The sequence below is a fragment of the Crocodylus siamensis genome, chromosome 4 (genome assembly GCF_052110815.1).
Source record: "Crocodylus siamensis isolate JL-2025a chromosome 4, ASM5211081v1, whole genome shotgun sequence".
NCBI lineage: Eukaryota > Metazoa > Chordata > Crocodylia > Crocodylidae > Crocodylus > Crocodylus siamensis.
The window spans coordinates 82,304,374-82,322,000 of NC_143398.1; positions in this window are offsets into that span (position 1 = coordinate 82,304,374).

Genomic DNA, 17,627 nt, shown 5'->3' on the forward strand with positions numbered 1-17,627 from the left:
CTCTGGCCAAGAACCTACGTGAGCAGTCAGACCTGGCTGACTGCTCTTCCCAGCAGATGTCCGGGAAGTTTAGGTCCCCCATGACTACCACATCCTTAGCCTTCACTACCTCTGTGAGCTGACCCAAGAATTCCAGGTCAAGCTCTTCTCCCTGGTTGGGAGGTCTGTAGTAGACTCCCACCGTTAAGTCCCTTTCCCCTCAACTGCCTTGTACTCTAACCCAAAGCACTTCAGAGTGCCCCTCCCCTGACTCTTTGATAATTAACGAGGATGTGTATTCCTCCTTAATATACAGCACCACACCCCCACCTCTCTTTCCTATCCTGTCCCTCCTGTACAGCCTATAGCCCTTGACATTGACCGCCCAATCATGCGTTTCGTCCCACCATGTTTCTGTAATCCGCACTATGTCAGGGCTGGTGTCAGCCAGCAGGAGGGTGAGTTCCTCCTGCTTGTTGCCCATACTATGAGCGTTTGTGGCCTCCTGTGGGTGTATGTACTGACCCCCTAGTCCCAGCGTTACCCTGGCCCCTCTGTCTTACCTGTTTGATTGCTTCGCTCGTCGGGCTGGGCTGGGCTGTAGTTGTGGGGGCTGTTTGGTCTGGCAGTCTGATGTTTCCTCCGCCCTCATCTTCCCCTTCCCCCAGTGAGCCTAGTTTAAAGCCCACTGGAGGAGGTCCACCAACCTAGAAGAGAACACACGCTTACCTTTAGGGGAAAGGTGGAGCCTGTCCCATCCCAGCACATCTCTCGTCGTGATGTGCCGGTCATGGCTGAGGAAGCCAAAGCCCTCCTCGAAGCATCATTCCTGTAGCCGCCAGTTGGTCTCCGTGATGCATGTTTCATGCCGTCTGCCTTGTCCACTCACTGGCAGGATAGAAGAGAAAACCACCTGTGCCCCCATCTCCTTCAGCATGCACCCCAGAGCGTGGTCATCCTCCATCAGGTGATCAGGGCTCCTCCTGGCCGCATCGTTAGTGCCCACATGGACTAGGACCATAGGGTAATAATCAGTGGGCTGGATTATGGTCTGGAGCATCCCTTTCATGTCCTGAATCCTCACTCCAGGTAGGCAGTATACCTCGCTTGCCGAGGGGTCCCGGCAACAGATAGGATCCTCCGTACCTCTCAGGATGGAGTCACCAATGATGATCACGCAACGCTTCTTCCTCCTGGCTTTCTTGCCTCCTTCAGCTTGCACGGGACAAGGTGTGCATGGAGTTGCCTCCTCCCTGGTTTCGTCCTCTCTGTCTTTCTCCTCCAGGGCTGCCAGAGCTTCATACCTGTTCTCCAGCCAGGCTGTAGGAACTGGTGCTGTCGTGTCTCGAGCAGCCCTGCCACTTAGCAGTGGAGGGCTCATCTTGAGGTGCATCCTCCTTGGTCGTACAACCCTGCAGGGAAAGAAAATAGCTGTCAATTTCTTCCTTTGCCTCCCTGATTCGCCTCAGCCTGCTAACCTCCTCCTGGAGCTCCCTCACCTGCACCTCCAGGGCCCTAAGGCGGGTGCCTGCAGGACAGGTGTGGGGGTCCCCAGTCCCTGCCCCCCCAGGCCTTGCTGGGCATCTCCCGCAGGCCAGGGGGTTGGGGGACGCCAGCCCCCCCATGGACTCTGTCTAGGTGGAGGCCTCAGACAAGCCCCGGGAAGACCGCGGCCCCCTGGCAGCACTCCGTGTCGACACCATCGTAGGAGTTCCTAGCTGAGTTCGGATCCTCTGGCCCGCGCTAACAAGAGTCGGTCTCTCGGCCCCTCCTGCTCCCCCTCTGGTGCGAACGCCGGAGCGCTCTTATAGACCACGTCTGTTTGCGCGCTCGGGAGCGCGGCCCAGGAGCGCGGCTCCCTACCAGCTCAGCTAAGAGGGATCTGGGGGGCTTCCCCTCCGGATCCGGCTCAGCTGCGTCAGCCCCTCTGCCCCACTTACCTTAGGGGGATCAGCTGCTGCTGCCCTCGCTGCTTCTCCACTCGCCTCTACTGCTCTCGCCTCCGCTCTGGGTCAGGTAAGGGGGCACATGTGTGTGCAAGACACACGTGTGCCTGTGTCCTTACTCTCCCCGCTGCATTCTGACCTGCTGTTGTCTTTCTGAGTTCTTTGCAAGAGAAAAATTCCTCTATAATTTTTCTGTAATCAAGAAGTAAGGGTCTTTTCTAGTACGGGTTGCAGTTGTTTGAAGATTTTCTGTATAGGTTCCAGGGAGGGGTGATATGTCATAAACAGTGATGTGCGATTCGTGGGAGGGTTTCTTTTGTATTGCAGCAATTCCTCATGTGGTATCTGGGTATCTCTTTAAAAAATGCAACGTATCTCTCTGGAGGAGTGTCCTTATTGAGTGAAAGCCTTTTTGAGATTTGTGAGGTGGCAATCTTTGTTTAGGTCTTTGGGTACTTCTGTTGGTTTTCTGATTCTCCTGTGTCATTTTGTAGAGGCAAGAGCAGTTATTGCCTTATTTTGGAGAAGAGGAGGGGGCCCAATTTTCCTAAAATGAAGTGGAAAATGTACAGTTGACTTATCATTGGAATAATATGGTAATTCATTTTTGATTAGGTATTAGTTATTTTCCCCCTAATATTTAACCGTTTAAGTGTTTCATATACCAGTTTCTAGTAGCTGGGCCACACAGGGTAAGAGCATGCTACTGTTACTTGCTATCAGCAAAGCAGCCTAGGACCTATGTAACAGAAATGGTTTTACAAGGGCTGTAGTTCTCCCAGCTGGTGGTCACTGCCTAAAAAATAAATACTAGGTCTTATTTTTGCCTCTCTAGGGTGAGAATTCAGTTTTCCCTCCTTCATTTTGAAATGGACTTCCACACAAAGAACTATACCTGCTTGAAGAAACTGAACCTATGCTGAATGCATTTTGGGGATAATTCAGTGTCATCCCCAACGTCTTTTCAGTACTGCTATTGAACTATGTAAGAGCTAAATAACAAAGTCAGGATTCAAAGATTTGAAACGGAACCCCAAATCTAGAATATATGAAAGTAACTCTGACTATCTTGATTACCAAGCAGTTTTTTAGGTGAATTCTAAATGTATAAGGAAAACAGACTAAAACTGACATTTTGACTTGGTCCCTTACTCAAATAAAACTACTACTCAGGGTAAGTCTTATCAGAGTCATGACCAAGGAAAAATTGGGTAGGAATTTTGGAATATTTAAAACAGAGACAGAAATAAATGTAGGATAATAGGTGAGTGTAGAGGAAGAAGAATCATCATCAAGTATCCTTGACTTACTGCATGGAATTTCATTTTTAACCCTGAATATTTTTAAGACCAAGTTAGACAAAAACTTGTCTGGGGTGGGTTTGTCAGAGACACTCCTGCCATGAGCAGGGTGTTGGACTATATGATCTCATAAGATCCCTTTTAGTCCTACAATGATTTTATTGTTTTTAAAACTGGTGTTTTTGAGGGTGTGTGCCAAAAAACTATTAAAGTCAATGGACATGTTTTGATTGACTTAATATGGTCTTTGGCTCAATTCCCCAATGTGTGAATCACAGTATATAGCTTTGATTTCAAGATTTCAGGTTCAGTTTTTCGACTGGCAGTTACAAAACACCATTAACTCAACATAATGAAATAATGCACTAAAAACCTCAAACTATTTTTAGATTTAAATCTTTGCTATCAGTAGTAGATAGTGATTTTTTTTTCCTCGTACCATGAGCATTTCGAGGTGGATTACTGCAGCTATTCTCCCTCTTAATTTTCTTTTAAGGAATAAGAGTCTCTGAAAGATCACTAATGCCATCAGTGTAAGGAATTACCTCAGTTCCTTCCTTACAAGTGGAGGAAATAGAAATAGAAGAGTGATAAATATAGTGTGTATACCTCATGATAATCAGGAGAGAAGGAAGTTACACCTATTAAGGAGAAACATACATCCTCAGCTTTCTCTCTCTGGAAATGACTTCAGTGTTTGAAAACTAGAAGAGTATTTACAATTACGTGGCACTCTCCTACCTGTAAAATTAAAACTGTTTATAATTTCACCTTTTTAATGCTATTCCTCACTTTGTTTAGAGAGGTATGCACCTTAAAGCAAAAGTATGGGGAACCTCTTGGACAAGGAATTATTATTCTACTTGGGTGAACCAAATATTAACCATTTTATGCCGTGACTTATTTTTAAACCTACTGAAGGCCTTACTGAAAAATATTGACAACAAACCAAAATCTAGTTTGTTGGTTTACATATAACATAATAAACAGAATACTCATAGGTGTGCTTAATGATACAGACAAGAAATTTGCGGATGTTGGTAAGTGGCTATCATAAAATCCACTTATGCGGAACAAACAGATTTATTTTGTATGTGTAAAAGCTATGCACACAGTCTCTGCTAAAAATATCAAGGTTGAAAATGAGGCAATGAAACAACTTAACCTCAGAAAACATTTATGTGGACCAGCATGAAGAGGGACAAGAGACTTTAGTGTGTTTCAAAACTATTTGTGGCAGCAGAAAAACAGACATTTGGGAATCTTGGGGACCATGGTAGGGCCATGGCAGGATGCTCCGAAGTGAAGCCGTCTATGCCTGCTTTCTGAAAAGTGAAGGAATATAGCCACCGTGGTGTGGTGCTGGGTGTACATCAACATGCTCACTCAGAGTAAGTTTATTGTTGTGTGTCCAATGCTGTACTAAGGTGCTAATGACACAATAGTATGGGAAAGCAAGGAGTGTGGAGCAAGCGTGATATGTTGCATTCTTGAGCTCAGCCCTAACCAGTGTAGACAGGACTCTGGGTTCCACTCCATTCCCTGCAGGGGAGTGTTCTCTAGTAATCACATTTTCTTCTATTCATTGTCCCATTCCTCTCAAGACTGGCCTTCTATCCCAATCCAGAACTATTCCTGTCTTATACGGTTTCTTTTTTGGTCCTAGTACTCTTGCCAATCCAGTTCTAATCTTCTTCTCATCTCAGTCCCAGCCTCTTTGTATAGCCATCCAGTTTTCCTAGTTCTTCATGTTCCCCATAGTGTCTTCTATTATGAACCTCCCACTTCCTCATCTCATTGCCCAAGTGTTCTTGTTCAGCTTGTTCCAAATCCCACTTTGCACCCTAGCTCCTTGTCAGATATGTCTCCTGCTATCCTCCTCTTCCTAACACTGGTTTCATGTCCCAACCTGTTTGTTTAGCAAGTTGAAATCTCAATCCTTCTAGGTTCTTTGTCCAGACTCAGTTTCCCTTCCAGTCAATTGACCCCTTCCCTCTCATTTCCCTCATTGCTCTGAGTTACAGCCTATTGGCCCAATGAGTCTGGGAGTCCCTCCTTTCTAATCTGAGTCCCTCCTCCTCCCCCACTGCTCCCTCACAGTTTGACAGATTCCTTGGGGTGGTTCCATAAAGAGAAGGAAATTCTTATGTTCCACCCAGCTGCTCCTATAGGTGCTTATAAGATACAGGCAACACTTCCACTCATGTCTTTGTTTTAAACATTTTAAATGGAGTATTAGCTTTGTGCTGGCCTTTTATAAATGGGTGAATTTCACCCACAAAACTCAAGAACTTGTAGACAATCCCCACCCCAGGGGATTTCAGGACATCTGTGAAAACTCTCTGATATAGATTGATATAGATATGTATATATGCACATTGATATAGATATATAGATATAGATTTATCTCTCTGAAAGCTGTCCTCTGGTGCTATTGATTATCTAGCTGCAGTTCTACAAACATTTCCCTCACTACTAAAATGAATTCAGAAGGGAGAGCAGGGGTTGTGGGACAAGGGGAGGAAGTGAAGGGAAGAGTGAACAGTAGCAAGGCTCACCACCTGGGCTCTGAAGCTGCATAAAAGCAGGGGCTCCATTCAGAGCTTGTGCCAACCAGTTGGTGAACTTATAGAGCTCATGTCACATGAAAAGCTCCTGGCAGGAACTCAGAAAGCTCAGGGCATATGTGGGGCATAGCCAAAGAGGGGGTATGACCATACCTTAGCAGCCCCCTGGATTGTCTTCTGCCATCTGGTGCTCATATGGAGAGTCTACAAGAACACCAACAACTCAAGTGAGATGAGAATGCTTGGTACCTCCCCTGTTCCTCTTCGAGAAGTTTGACCCCATTTCAGCACAACCACTGGATTTTTGCTTTGCATTTTCCAGCATGGGAAAAGGAACATAGGGTCCTCAACATCAACAATAAAAGCCACATGTTTGCAGTTCCACCTAGCCTCAAAGTACTCTCCTTTTATTGTATGTCAGAATACAAGCACTGGCCTTGCTATGTTGGTTAAAGTTACATACCACTGCATAGTATTTCTTACAAACAGCACAATGCTTTCCAAAACAATAATGAAAAATTTTAAAACTTCATTTAGACAGAATGACCATCTGTTCCTGTTTGTATAAATGCCAGAATAATAAATGCCAAAGAATACAATTGCCTGTGGTATTTATGTATTGCAATATAAAATGGGCATAAAGCAAGAAACACTTGTGCAATATTTTCATTTCACATCTGTAAAATACTCTTCTAACTGAATCTCCTCATTGAATACTAGAAATTTGATATAGAAGAACTTTTAGGTGAAATAGTCTTTGTCAATATAGTATATTTTACAGTTATTTGGCCTTCAACATTCCCATTGTCACAAGTGTTGCACTTAAAAACAGGTTTTTAGACCTAGTGCTCTAAGAATTGTCACAACACTCAGTTGATTAATAGCAGAAAGGCTAGTTTTAATAACTAGCAACATGCTATAAGACTAAATGACAGAAAAAGACTTTCCTAATATAAAATGAGCTATTACAGAAAGTCCCAGTACGTCTTTACCTGCAGCAGTGTTTTCTCACCAATGCAGGCAGGGAAGCTGGTCCAGTCTTGCAGCTTTGACTCATGGGCTGGGTGCAGTATGGCTTCTTGATTTTTTCCTGGACTGCACACCTTGCTGACAGTTCTGCCTTGCTTTCTACTGTTTAACTGTATAGCTTCAAAACATTTTTCTTTGATGGTTGGCCAATTCATAGGCTGTGGAACGGAGTGGGCCACCCAGGCCATGGCCTGACCAACTTTTAGCATGTGAATTCATATAACCCACAAATGCACAATTGTCATGCTGGTTAAAACTGTATAGCTATTTTTTAACTGCATAGCTCGCTAAATTAACATGCTAAAAGTTGGTTGGGCCATGGCCCGGGTGGCTCTCCCAGTTCCGTGAGCCAATTAAAGTCCGAATAAAACAGGGAGGAAAAGGGTGACCAACAACTGTTAAATTGTCTGGCTCCTGTTTTCAGATTTGTCTAGATGTGAAGACGTATGTTTCTCATAGCCACTAACTAGCTTGGCAATTAAATGCATTGGGCCTTGAGTGGCCAAACAGGATGCTTAGAGGCATTGGTTACTGGACCTGTCTTGGGTATTTGTTTATCAATGGTGAAAATTTGCAATAGTTTGCACCGGTCTTTTTACAAAACTCCAGATGGACACTGAAATATTAAGACACTTGTAACACCGTAGGCAGGCAAGGTTCTTTGAGTAGATATGATAACTTTTATTAGACCAACTGCGTAGCTGGAAAAAAGTTCTTGGCAAGCTTTTGGATGCAGTCACCCTTCTTCAGGCATAGCTGTTCTGAGATTCCAGGAAATGAGAGAAGCTAAAAGTGTGGCAACTACTCGGTCTAACAAAAGATATCACATTTACTCAAAGAACCTTGCCTGCTTATGTCCTTAGACCAACACAGCTGCAACCAAAAACACTTGTAACACCTTAGACATTGGATGTCTGTTTTGAGAAATGTAAGGATGTCATCTACAGGACATTTTTCTTGTATTCAATGCACCTTTTACAGACTTTGCTTGAAATGTATGTTCAGTCTTTTGTCTTTAGTTGCTAGTCCAATTGAAATATATATGTGGTTTCCTTTCCTTTTCTAGTTCCACTGGCTCATCCTTTCTTTTTCTTGCTCTTTTAGCTTGGATATACATGTAATGAGTGTGTCCAGTCTCTACCAATAATTTTACTTTTAAAGGCCTATTATTTTATGGCATGGATCTGGTATTAGGTGCCTCAAGCTTCACTCTCTTTATGCCTTAATGGGTTGCAGCCATTAGTGGAGTTTGATTTTTTTTCTTGTAGCGGTCTTGTCACTACAACCCAATCTTGCCCTAGCCATTGTCTTGCATTTTTGTGCAAGAGACACTGTCCAAGCTTTTACAGCCAGCAACAAGGAAGGGGGCTCTAACCAGGTCTCTTGGGAGAAATTTCTATGCTATAACTGTTTTTATTGCTCTTTTCCCTCAGGTAATATTAAGCCAAAATTTTTCTTTTTTCATTTCACTTTTTTACTTCTAATAATGTCCCTTGTACCTATCTAAACAGCATCTTTATTTCCTTTGGGCTGGATTCTCTATTCAGATATATCAGCAAGTCTATGAGGGTTTCAGCGGAATTACATTTACACAAGCTGAGATTTATTTAAAACACATTTCAAATTCTTGTAGAAGGTTATAATTTCTTCCTTTTGCTGTCTCTTACAGAAACAAACAAACAAAAAAAATTCACATAAATCTGTCCCTCCAGCTGCCAAAATATGTCTGTTCTCTGTACTACCTCCAATTTGTGTTCTGTCTTGGATGCCAAGAACTGAATAGTGTATCCCAGATATGGTTTCACCAGAGCCATAAAAAGACTACTGTCTCACTGCAGTTTGACTACTTCCTTCTGTGTGAAACCTAAAACTGTGCTAAACATTGTGCTGCCAAATCTTTCGTGCTTAATTTCTTGGTAAAGACATTTCTCAACATTGCTACTTCCCAGTTTTTTACCTCTTAGCAGGTTTTCTTATCTTTAGATTATCTCTCCCAGATGTATAATAGTACTGAGCCTTTTTCCACATTGAGTCTCATTTGGGACCCGACTCTGATCCCCTTAATCAAGATGAGTAAAACTTGATTCCATTAATAGTCTAACTGACTTCAATGGGAACTGGTAGATACCGTTCAATCCTGTTTAGGGTATTGGATTCTGTTTTTCTTCTTTATTCTTCACCTATATCTAGCCTTTCAAGTGCCATGTATTAGCACACTATCTATGTTAATATGTTGTTTTACTCATACTTCAAATAGTTAGTTTTTTACTTGTAATCCAGTAAGTAAAACTCACGGTGTGCTGAAGTTTACATACACCCACATACCTACACAGGTTACGTACAGCTATTCCTAGGACCCAATCTATGATCACATGTGATTGTAGACTGGGTCCCACTTGTGCAGATGTTCACCATTGCCAAGAGCTATGCTGGGAATGTGACCAGAGCCGAGATGTAGGGAAAGGGAAGGTGGGAAACACTGGCAACATTGCTGTATCTGCTGTGGTAGGTGAGGGGGGAACCGGCTCTGTGGTGGGGCTGGTGGGTCTACAGGGGTGGGGTGATGGTTCTGTGGGGGGAGGTTTTCTCTTTGGGGTGGAGGGTCAGGAGGCTAAAAATAGCTTGGTCTGGGTTGGGAAAAGCACAGACTAGGGTAAGCAGCTGGGGTTCCCCAGTCCCAGAGCTCCACTCTGAACATGTACAGACATTCATTATTTTGGGCCAACCCAATCCCAATCTAACTTAGTTAGTCTCTTTAGGTGATGTAAATTAGATGCAGGCCATCCATTTTTTGCCAGATTTAACCTCCCTGTACACACTGGCACTTAGATGGACTTAAACCTAGTTATATCAATTTAAGTATAATGCTTGCATGTACACAAGAAAGGCTATGGGAAATACTAATTATTAAAGATGTATAAAGCATCTATAAATGAATATATTGTAAACATACCTATTTGGCTGCTGTTAAGCAGTGGTAGTTGGCCAGATTTATGCGGGTTTCATAATTAGTCTGTCTTGAGGAGGAATTTAAAGGAGGAAAAGATAATGTGTTAATTCAGAAGGGGGAAACATAGAAAAAGGTGCAAAGACACAGGTAGTCAATAAGCCTGTGCAAAGTAGCTAGTATTCACTTCGTATTCAGATTCGGCTGATTCGAAGGACAGAGATTCAATTTGGTGATCTGAATCACTGTCCTGATTTGATTCAAACGAATCTGATTCAGAGATTTAGCAGCAACTGAATCTCTGAATCTCCAAATCAGCCAGGCCAGGCCCATCCCCTGCCCCTCTCCAAGCCCAGCAATGGCTGCCCTAGCTGCCCAGCTCCCAGCACTTGGGAGAAAAAAAGCCCCAGCTCAGCAGGTGCTGCTGGGCAGGGTGTGATCCCTGCTGCCCCCCACTGCCCCACACTGCATGGGGGGCTCTACATGAGCCCCTGAGCCCTCCCTCCCACTCTGCCAGCCCCCTCATGGGTGCCCTGCGTGAGCCAGCTCCGGCCCTTTATGAAAAAAAAAAAACCTAAAGAAACCCCGGGACTCATCCCTCCTGCCGGCGGGGGCAATCCCCATTGTCCTGCACCAGGAGAGGGCTCTCCATGAGCCCCCAAAGCCCTAAGGCTGCACCAGGAGTGGTGAGTCCTGGGGATTTTTTTGGCTTTTTTTTTCCTTAAAACCCCAGAGCCCTGGCAGGTGAGATAGCTGTGGGGGGGCTGGGGGAATGGGCAGAGGTCAGGAGCTGGGGGAGCAGAGGGTGTCAGGGGGGCTAACAGGGGTCCTCCCATGGTCCCTTCCCCCAGCCCCCTCTCCCCTGCCCCTAGTACTTACAGCTGGGAGTGGCTGCAACTCCCTGCTGCAGCCCCCAGGGACTGCCCAAATCATCAAAGCTCTCTGAATCTTTGCCAAAGATTTGGAGAGCTTTGAACCGATTTGGACCTTTAAATTGGTCCCCTGATCCTATTCAGATTCAGGGATTTGGCCAGCAAATCAGTCTGAATCTCCTTTGAATTGAATCACCGCCCCAAGCCTCACACAGCCCTACTGGTCAAAGCTGGCATTACTGGCAAAGCATAGCAAGGGCTGAAGGGGAAGAGTGACTTGAGAGGAGCAGTCTGATATAAAGCACCAGAACTGTAAAGGCCCTTGATGATAAGAATGAAAATCTTGAATTTTCGCAGTGATAAAAGAAGTATCAGTTGAAACTTTTAGAAGAGGTGTAACTTAGTCCAAAGACGATAGCAACTGTATTTTGAGTCAACAGGCCAATGTAGGTATTAGGGATGTCAGTAAGGAAAAGTGTTGTAGCAGGAACAAAAAAAAGAGAAGAGCTTGACCATATTGTCTGTCTGTGCTCAGCAGGAAAAGGTCTTTAAAGTAAGGCCACTGCCATTATGAAGTGCTGCTTCTAGACAGCATTTCTTCAGAATACTTTAACTTAAATGCACACCTCTGTGACTTAGAAATCTTAACTGACCTTTCCTGTAGTTTGGGGCTTGCTACTGAAATTGAAGTTTCCATGTACAATTAAAGGAAAAAGTATTTCATTGAGAACAATGATTTCAGTTGGATTAATAATTGAACTTTAAAACAACATTAAGGTGGCAAAGTCAAGATAAGAATTTTAATTCAATACCTGCTTATACATATGCAGTATAAGACTGCATATTGCTTTTTTCCATAGTCTGCCTGCCTTCTTGCATTAAGGCAGAAAGCAATCATTCTGAACTGAGAATTTCAACTGAAATAATTTTCTTTCCAAATTAAGCCAATAAAATGATGGGTCTTGTAAGATGGATAAATCTTTTTGGCAGAACCCTGGGAGAAGCTTACATTGGAAGAAGTGACAATTGGCAGTGTATACATGTATTTATTATGTTTAAAAAAATCTCAGATCATGGCTTTCTGTTCTTTTGGACCTAATATCTTCTTCTATTTTATTTACAGAGTCCAGGAATATTCTGGGCACTGTAAAAGCAAAAGAAATACATTAAATGCTCCCTGCCAGAATAACGCATCCACAATTTTTTGATGTGATATGGGAAGTGAGATTAATAAACCATATGGTTACAGCATGAAAGAAGGCAAAAAATGTACAACAAGATCACACAGGAATAAAGTAGAATGTCACAAGATGAAATAAGGGATAGAAGAAAAATTTTAACAGGAAGTACTTTTTTATATCAATAATAATCTAGTGAAAACATTATGAAATAATTTTTATACTTTAGTTCCATAGCCAAAGGCAGTTGTTATAGTGGAGATTATTAAATAAACAAAGGTTTTAAAGAATATAATACCAACACTCTTTTAAATCAGTGACTGTTTATCAGATGTTTTGCAAGAACTTAACTTTTATAATCCTCTAAACAAAATGAACTTAGCTAAATTGAACAATATGATATTATCCATTGGCGATAAAAGATTTTGAAATACGAGGTCAGTGCTTGCTGGGCATATGTTTTTAATTCTGAATAAAAGATAGTAGCTATATCCCTCTCTGGTTCCAAACATACAATTCTGTACAAAATGGATGGACCTGTAGTAGTCCATTATAAAAAACAAGTATGATATGCTGTTTCCTAAGACAGGGATTTGGACTTTATTTTCATTTTTATACGATTCCTCAAATAAGAAACATACTATACACTATGTTAGCATTTAAAAATCCATGGTCCCTTTTTTTTTTAAGTCTATGTCATTAGTGATTAGTAATTAATTGAACAACTAATTTGACTAATATATAGCATAAGCAGGAACAATGAAAGTTTATTTCCACAGATTTGCCTCTACACCTTGGTCTCCACACTGATCTATTGTAACTTTATTCAGTCTAACTTGCCCTGGGGAAAAAAATAATCATGCCAATCCATAACATGGGTTTCTAAAGTGCAGTGTTATGATTTAAGCCTATTTTGGGAACAAAAGAGAACCTCAGATGCAGTGATTGGTTAAAACAAGTTATTTCTTAGCCTAAAAGGTCAACTGCATGCATTATCAATTCGCCACAGACATGATGCTCATACAGATGTTGAAAAATGTAATTAGGCATTTTACTTCTCCACAGCTAGCACACAGTACACGTCAGATCATATTTCATTTTCGTCAGATGATGAGAAACATTAAAGTACAAATATCAGATGTTACTGAGGAAAAAAAAGGCCTCCATTCATATAATGTTTATAAGTCTGTTATGTACTTTAAAGTAAAAGTTTGAAAAAATTGTGGAATTCAAATAATAAATGTGCAATTTAAGTCTTAAAAAGGGAGATATTGCAGAGTATGTCTATTAAACACATAATCTGCCTCACTTTACTTCCATATTTTCCCTCACAATGGTTTTCCACTATTTTGTTTTACTTTTTTCTGCTGTTTATTTGTATTAATATAACAAAAATTTCAAAAATGAATAGCATTACCCAATGTAGGTTCCCTAAACTGCCCTACCAAGGTACCTCCTTTCTAGCTATGTTGTCTACTTTTCTCATGTTGGGACACAGCTGAGCATAGAAAACTAAGATGACTATGAGGGAAATGTAGGCAAAAAAGAGCTGCTCATATTGGAAATAATTAAGAAAAATGGTTCCGTGCATGTTTTGAAACCATTCAAAACTAAGCGGGTTGAGACATGTTCCTTGTTTTTCCTCCAAATAGAATTGCTTTCTGTACGAAAATGCATTGATAAAGAAAAGAATTACAGATTTTTAAAAATTATGTTTCATCATTATCAATAACTTAACTTTCAAAAGAAATAAGAAATGTACTCCTTTATTTTAAAAGTACAACTGTCCTACTCCCCTCTGTCTCTCTTACTCAAAAGCCACAGATTAAAATTCTTCCCACAGAAAAGAGTCAAATACCTGATCTGTGATTTCATCCAGTCTCAATTTCCCTTTTTGAGGTCAGTTTAGAATTTTCATACCAAATCTTGTATACCTAAAGATCTAAAACATTTTGCACAGCAAGCAAAATATTGTAATTAGTTGCTTAAACAATTCATTAAATTGATCATTCTGGAACTGAAATGGAGGAATTGCTATAAAAATCACAAAGCATTTTATTATTGTAAAAAAGGATTGCCCATTGACTTCATCAAATGCTTGGTATTACTTCAGGGTCCAGTCCTACATTTCTGAATGCAGTTGAAGTCAGTGGGAGTACAAAAGTCATGAGTGTGTGTCATAGTTATGTTGATGACTTCCAGAGTCCGCTACAGAGTCAATTTGTGGTGGGAAATGTGATGCTTATACAAAGGGGAAAAGTATCTGCTTGTATCTGGGATCATTCACAGTTTACAAAGAAAAACATGTGCGTATGCCATAATTGGATTGATTTGAATTTATTAAGACACCTCAATTTATATAGGCTTAAAATACTGATCGATTTTACAAATCCATGTATAAACAAATAGTGTGACAATAAACAGTAGCTTTTTAAAAGATTTTTTAAATTACTATCAATAAGGAGAATGAGACGTGTATGGTATGAAATAATCCCTTTTATTGTAAAGTGCTATAAAGGATTATAAAATCTAACTGCATGTCATACCATCCAGCTATTCAGCCAAGAATACTAATGAATGAAACCTGGGTTGCAGATTGAGGCTTTTAGAATCTACATTGCATTGTATTTCTAATTTATTATATTCAAGTTGCTTTAAGTACATCATATAAAACATCATTTTGATTGTAAAATTAAGGTCAAGTGTTTTAATTATTGAAATAGACAGCTGATATATACTTTAGCTTATTAAAAATATTGTGTCTTTGAATGCAGCCATATATAAGCGTGAAGAGGTTTTCTTTCAGTCTGTCCCAAGAAAATTACTAAGTTATGTTCATAAGCTAATGACAGAATAGACCATTTGAAGAGCACGCTTGGATGATATTAAAGGTAAGAGGCCAAATGCTAAGATATTAAGAAATCTGAAAGGTTTTATAACCACCTAAAACACACTTCAAAAATTGACTTCTAACGTTTTTTCCCTTAATGATAGTGAAAGGTTCCATACACTTTCTAAGTCAGTGGTTCTCAACCTTTTTTGCCTTAGGGCACCCATCTATAACTTTTGGGAATTTGAGTAACACTTAGCTAAAATCTAATGGGTGCCAGATGAGGGAGGTGGACCCCATCATGCCCTCCTTTCTCCATGGACTGCTCCCTCCTTGCCCCTGGTTGGTAACTGAAGAGGCAAACACAGCCCCCACAGCACTACAGCCGCTACCCTGGCAGCTCACATGCTGGTGACTAGAAGCACATGCACCTGCAGCCCCACCTGAAAGCCCCGGGGGCAGTGGGGAGATGAACCTACCTGCAAAATGTGGCCCTGCATCTGCCCTTTTGTGCACACACAGCGGAGTGCAGAGGTGGAGTGGCTGGGATGGGGTCTGCTGAGGGTTGGGGAGCAGCTCTGGGTGCCACTGGGCTGCAACACACTGTAACAACCTGCACCAGGAAGAGGAAGCTTTCCTCCTGGCACAGAGGTGGGGTGCTGTAGCACTCTTGGAAGTTTTTTGTCTCACTCTGGGTTGCTGTGGTATTTCAGGTGAAAATCACTGTTCCAAACTAGCACGCATAACACGTTGCACTTGTCCAACTTCCTCAGCCCTATCCTGGAAAAACTTTCCGCAGGGATTAGATAATAGTACCTGTGCACATCCAGTTTGTAGCAGACCACTCTGGTAAACCATAAAAGGTTTGATTAGTGCAGGATGAGATGTTGGCAATATTCAGATATAGCCTGAGAAACTAACCCTAACTACCAAGTCATTTTGCACAGGCTGCAGACATTAAATATTCACACACCTAAAACTTTTCAATCCCTTATTTCCTACCTAAATTATTACAGTATTCTTTTCTTTCACCTTCATAAATACAGTCTTATCTTGTTCATATCTTCTTTTAGGGAGGAGCAGAGGAAGATCCATGGGGGTAAAGTGGTACAGTTAACCCCTCCTTTGATTTCTGCTCCCCACCAAAATTTAAAATCAATTGTCTGACAGCAGCAGCAGCATTTCTGTTCTGAGGGTGCTGAGGGAGTCAACTGACTTCATGGCTCATTATCACTTAACTGATCCCTGGTAATCTCTCTGCACTCCACAGATGTTAATCACCACCTCCCCCTTTTTTCTTGATTTTTCCACTAATCAAGCTATCCTTATCGTACAGTTTTCCTGTCTATTATTCCTGAAAATGACTTTTTTCTCATAGCCCTGCAGATTGTTTTTAGCCTTAGCCTTCCATTCAGGTGTGGAAATATCAGCTCAGAGGAACATTAACTTCCATGGAGAACATTAACTAGTAAAAAGCTGGATACCCTGTCAAGATGCTCAAGAAGACTAGGTTTTATTTTATGGATCTGAAAAGGAAACATAGATTTAATTCTAATGAATACATGACTAATGAAACTGCATATTTTGATCATTATTTGCCGAGTTTTGTTTATATATGTAGTTTATAATATAGCACATTTATGCAAATTCCAATGAAGTCACTGTCCTTACTCAATTCCAAAACAAGTTCCCGCCATTTAACAGGGGGAAGAAAGCCCTTGTCTTGAAATCAATACAAAGTGGGTAAAGGGCTCTATCTCCAACCCCAAACCATGGTCAAGACTGGAGTTACAGCTGCTGTCTGCCCCCACTCCACCTCTGTCTCTCCTCCTGCCTCCTCCCAGCAGCCTTGAGGTCCCCTACTGCTTCTTCCCTGATCTTCCCCTGCTGCCTTTGTCCCCTATTACCCCCACCCCAACTCCTTACCCTTGCTCCAGGACTGGCAGGTTCCATCCCCACTCCAGTCTGGGGCATGGAGCATATGCTTGCTCTGGCCCCAGCCTCGCTCAGTAGCAGTGGTGGTGGCAGCAGTTCCAGCTAGACCCTAAGGCTGAGAGGGCATAAGAGGGGCAGGCAATAGGGGAGCAAGTGCTGGGCGGGGGGACAGTCGGGAGGGGACAAGATGTGGGGAGACAAGGGGCAAAGGTCAAGCTACTTGACTCCCACTCGGGATGTGAAAAGTTAAACATTTAAATGTTTAAATGATAAGTATATTTACACCAGTAATGCATTACTGGTTAACATTTAGTGCACAGTGCATTCCAGTAGAGAAGGGAAGCAGTGAAGTGCCTCAGGAACATGAAGGTGGCAGGGCAGGGAGTGAAGGGGGAGGGGGGACTGAGGAGGAGGGGAGAGGGAGGGAGAGAGGCAAAGGGGGACTAGTACCCATAGCTAGTCTGTAGGCCTGTGCTCATAGGAAATATTTGATTTCGATTTGGCTAATCTGGAGGACAGTGATTCAAAAATTCAGAAGATTCAGCACTGATTCGGAGAGATTCGGAGATTTGGCCATAGACTATAATGGGGAATCACTAAAATACCTACAACTTTGTCATTGTTTTGCAGATTTGGATGAAAATAGCAGGGATGGTAGCTCCTTCTGAGGGAATGTCTGCCAAGTTTCAAGGAGGTAGATGCAGGGATTTCTGTGAAACTGCACCTCAAACTGCTGAAAGCAAAACTCATGCCGTGTGTGTGTTAAGACAGATTTGAATGAAAGCAGCTGGGATAATAGCCCCCTCTGAGGGAATGAGGCCTGCCAAGTTTCAAGAGGATAGGTATAGGCGTTTCTAGGACACTGCACCTCAAGGTGCTGACAAGCAAAACTTGTGACCTGTGATTGTGTGTGTGTTAAGGTGCAGTAGGATGAAAACAGCAGGGATGGTATCTTGTGACAGGGGGCCTTCCCACTGCTCAGGCAGAAACAGCTCACAAAAGGGCTGCAGACAGAGGCTTATATGCTGTTTCTATATTCTTCC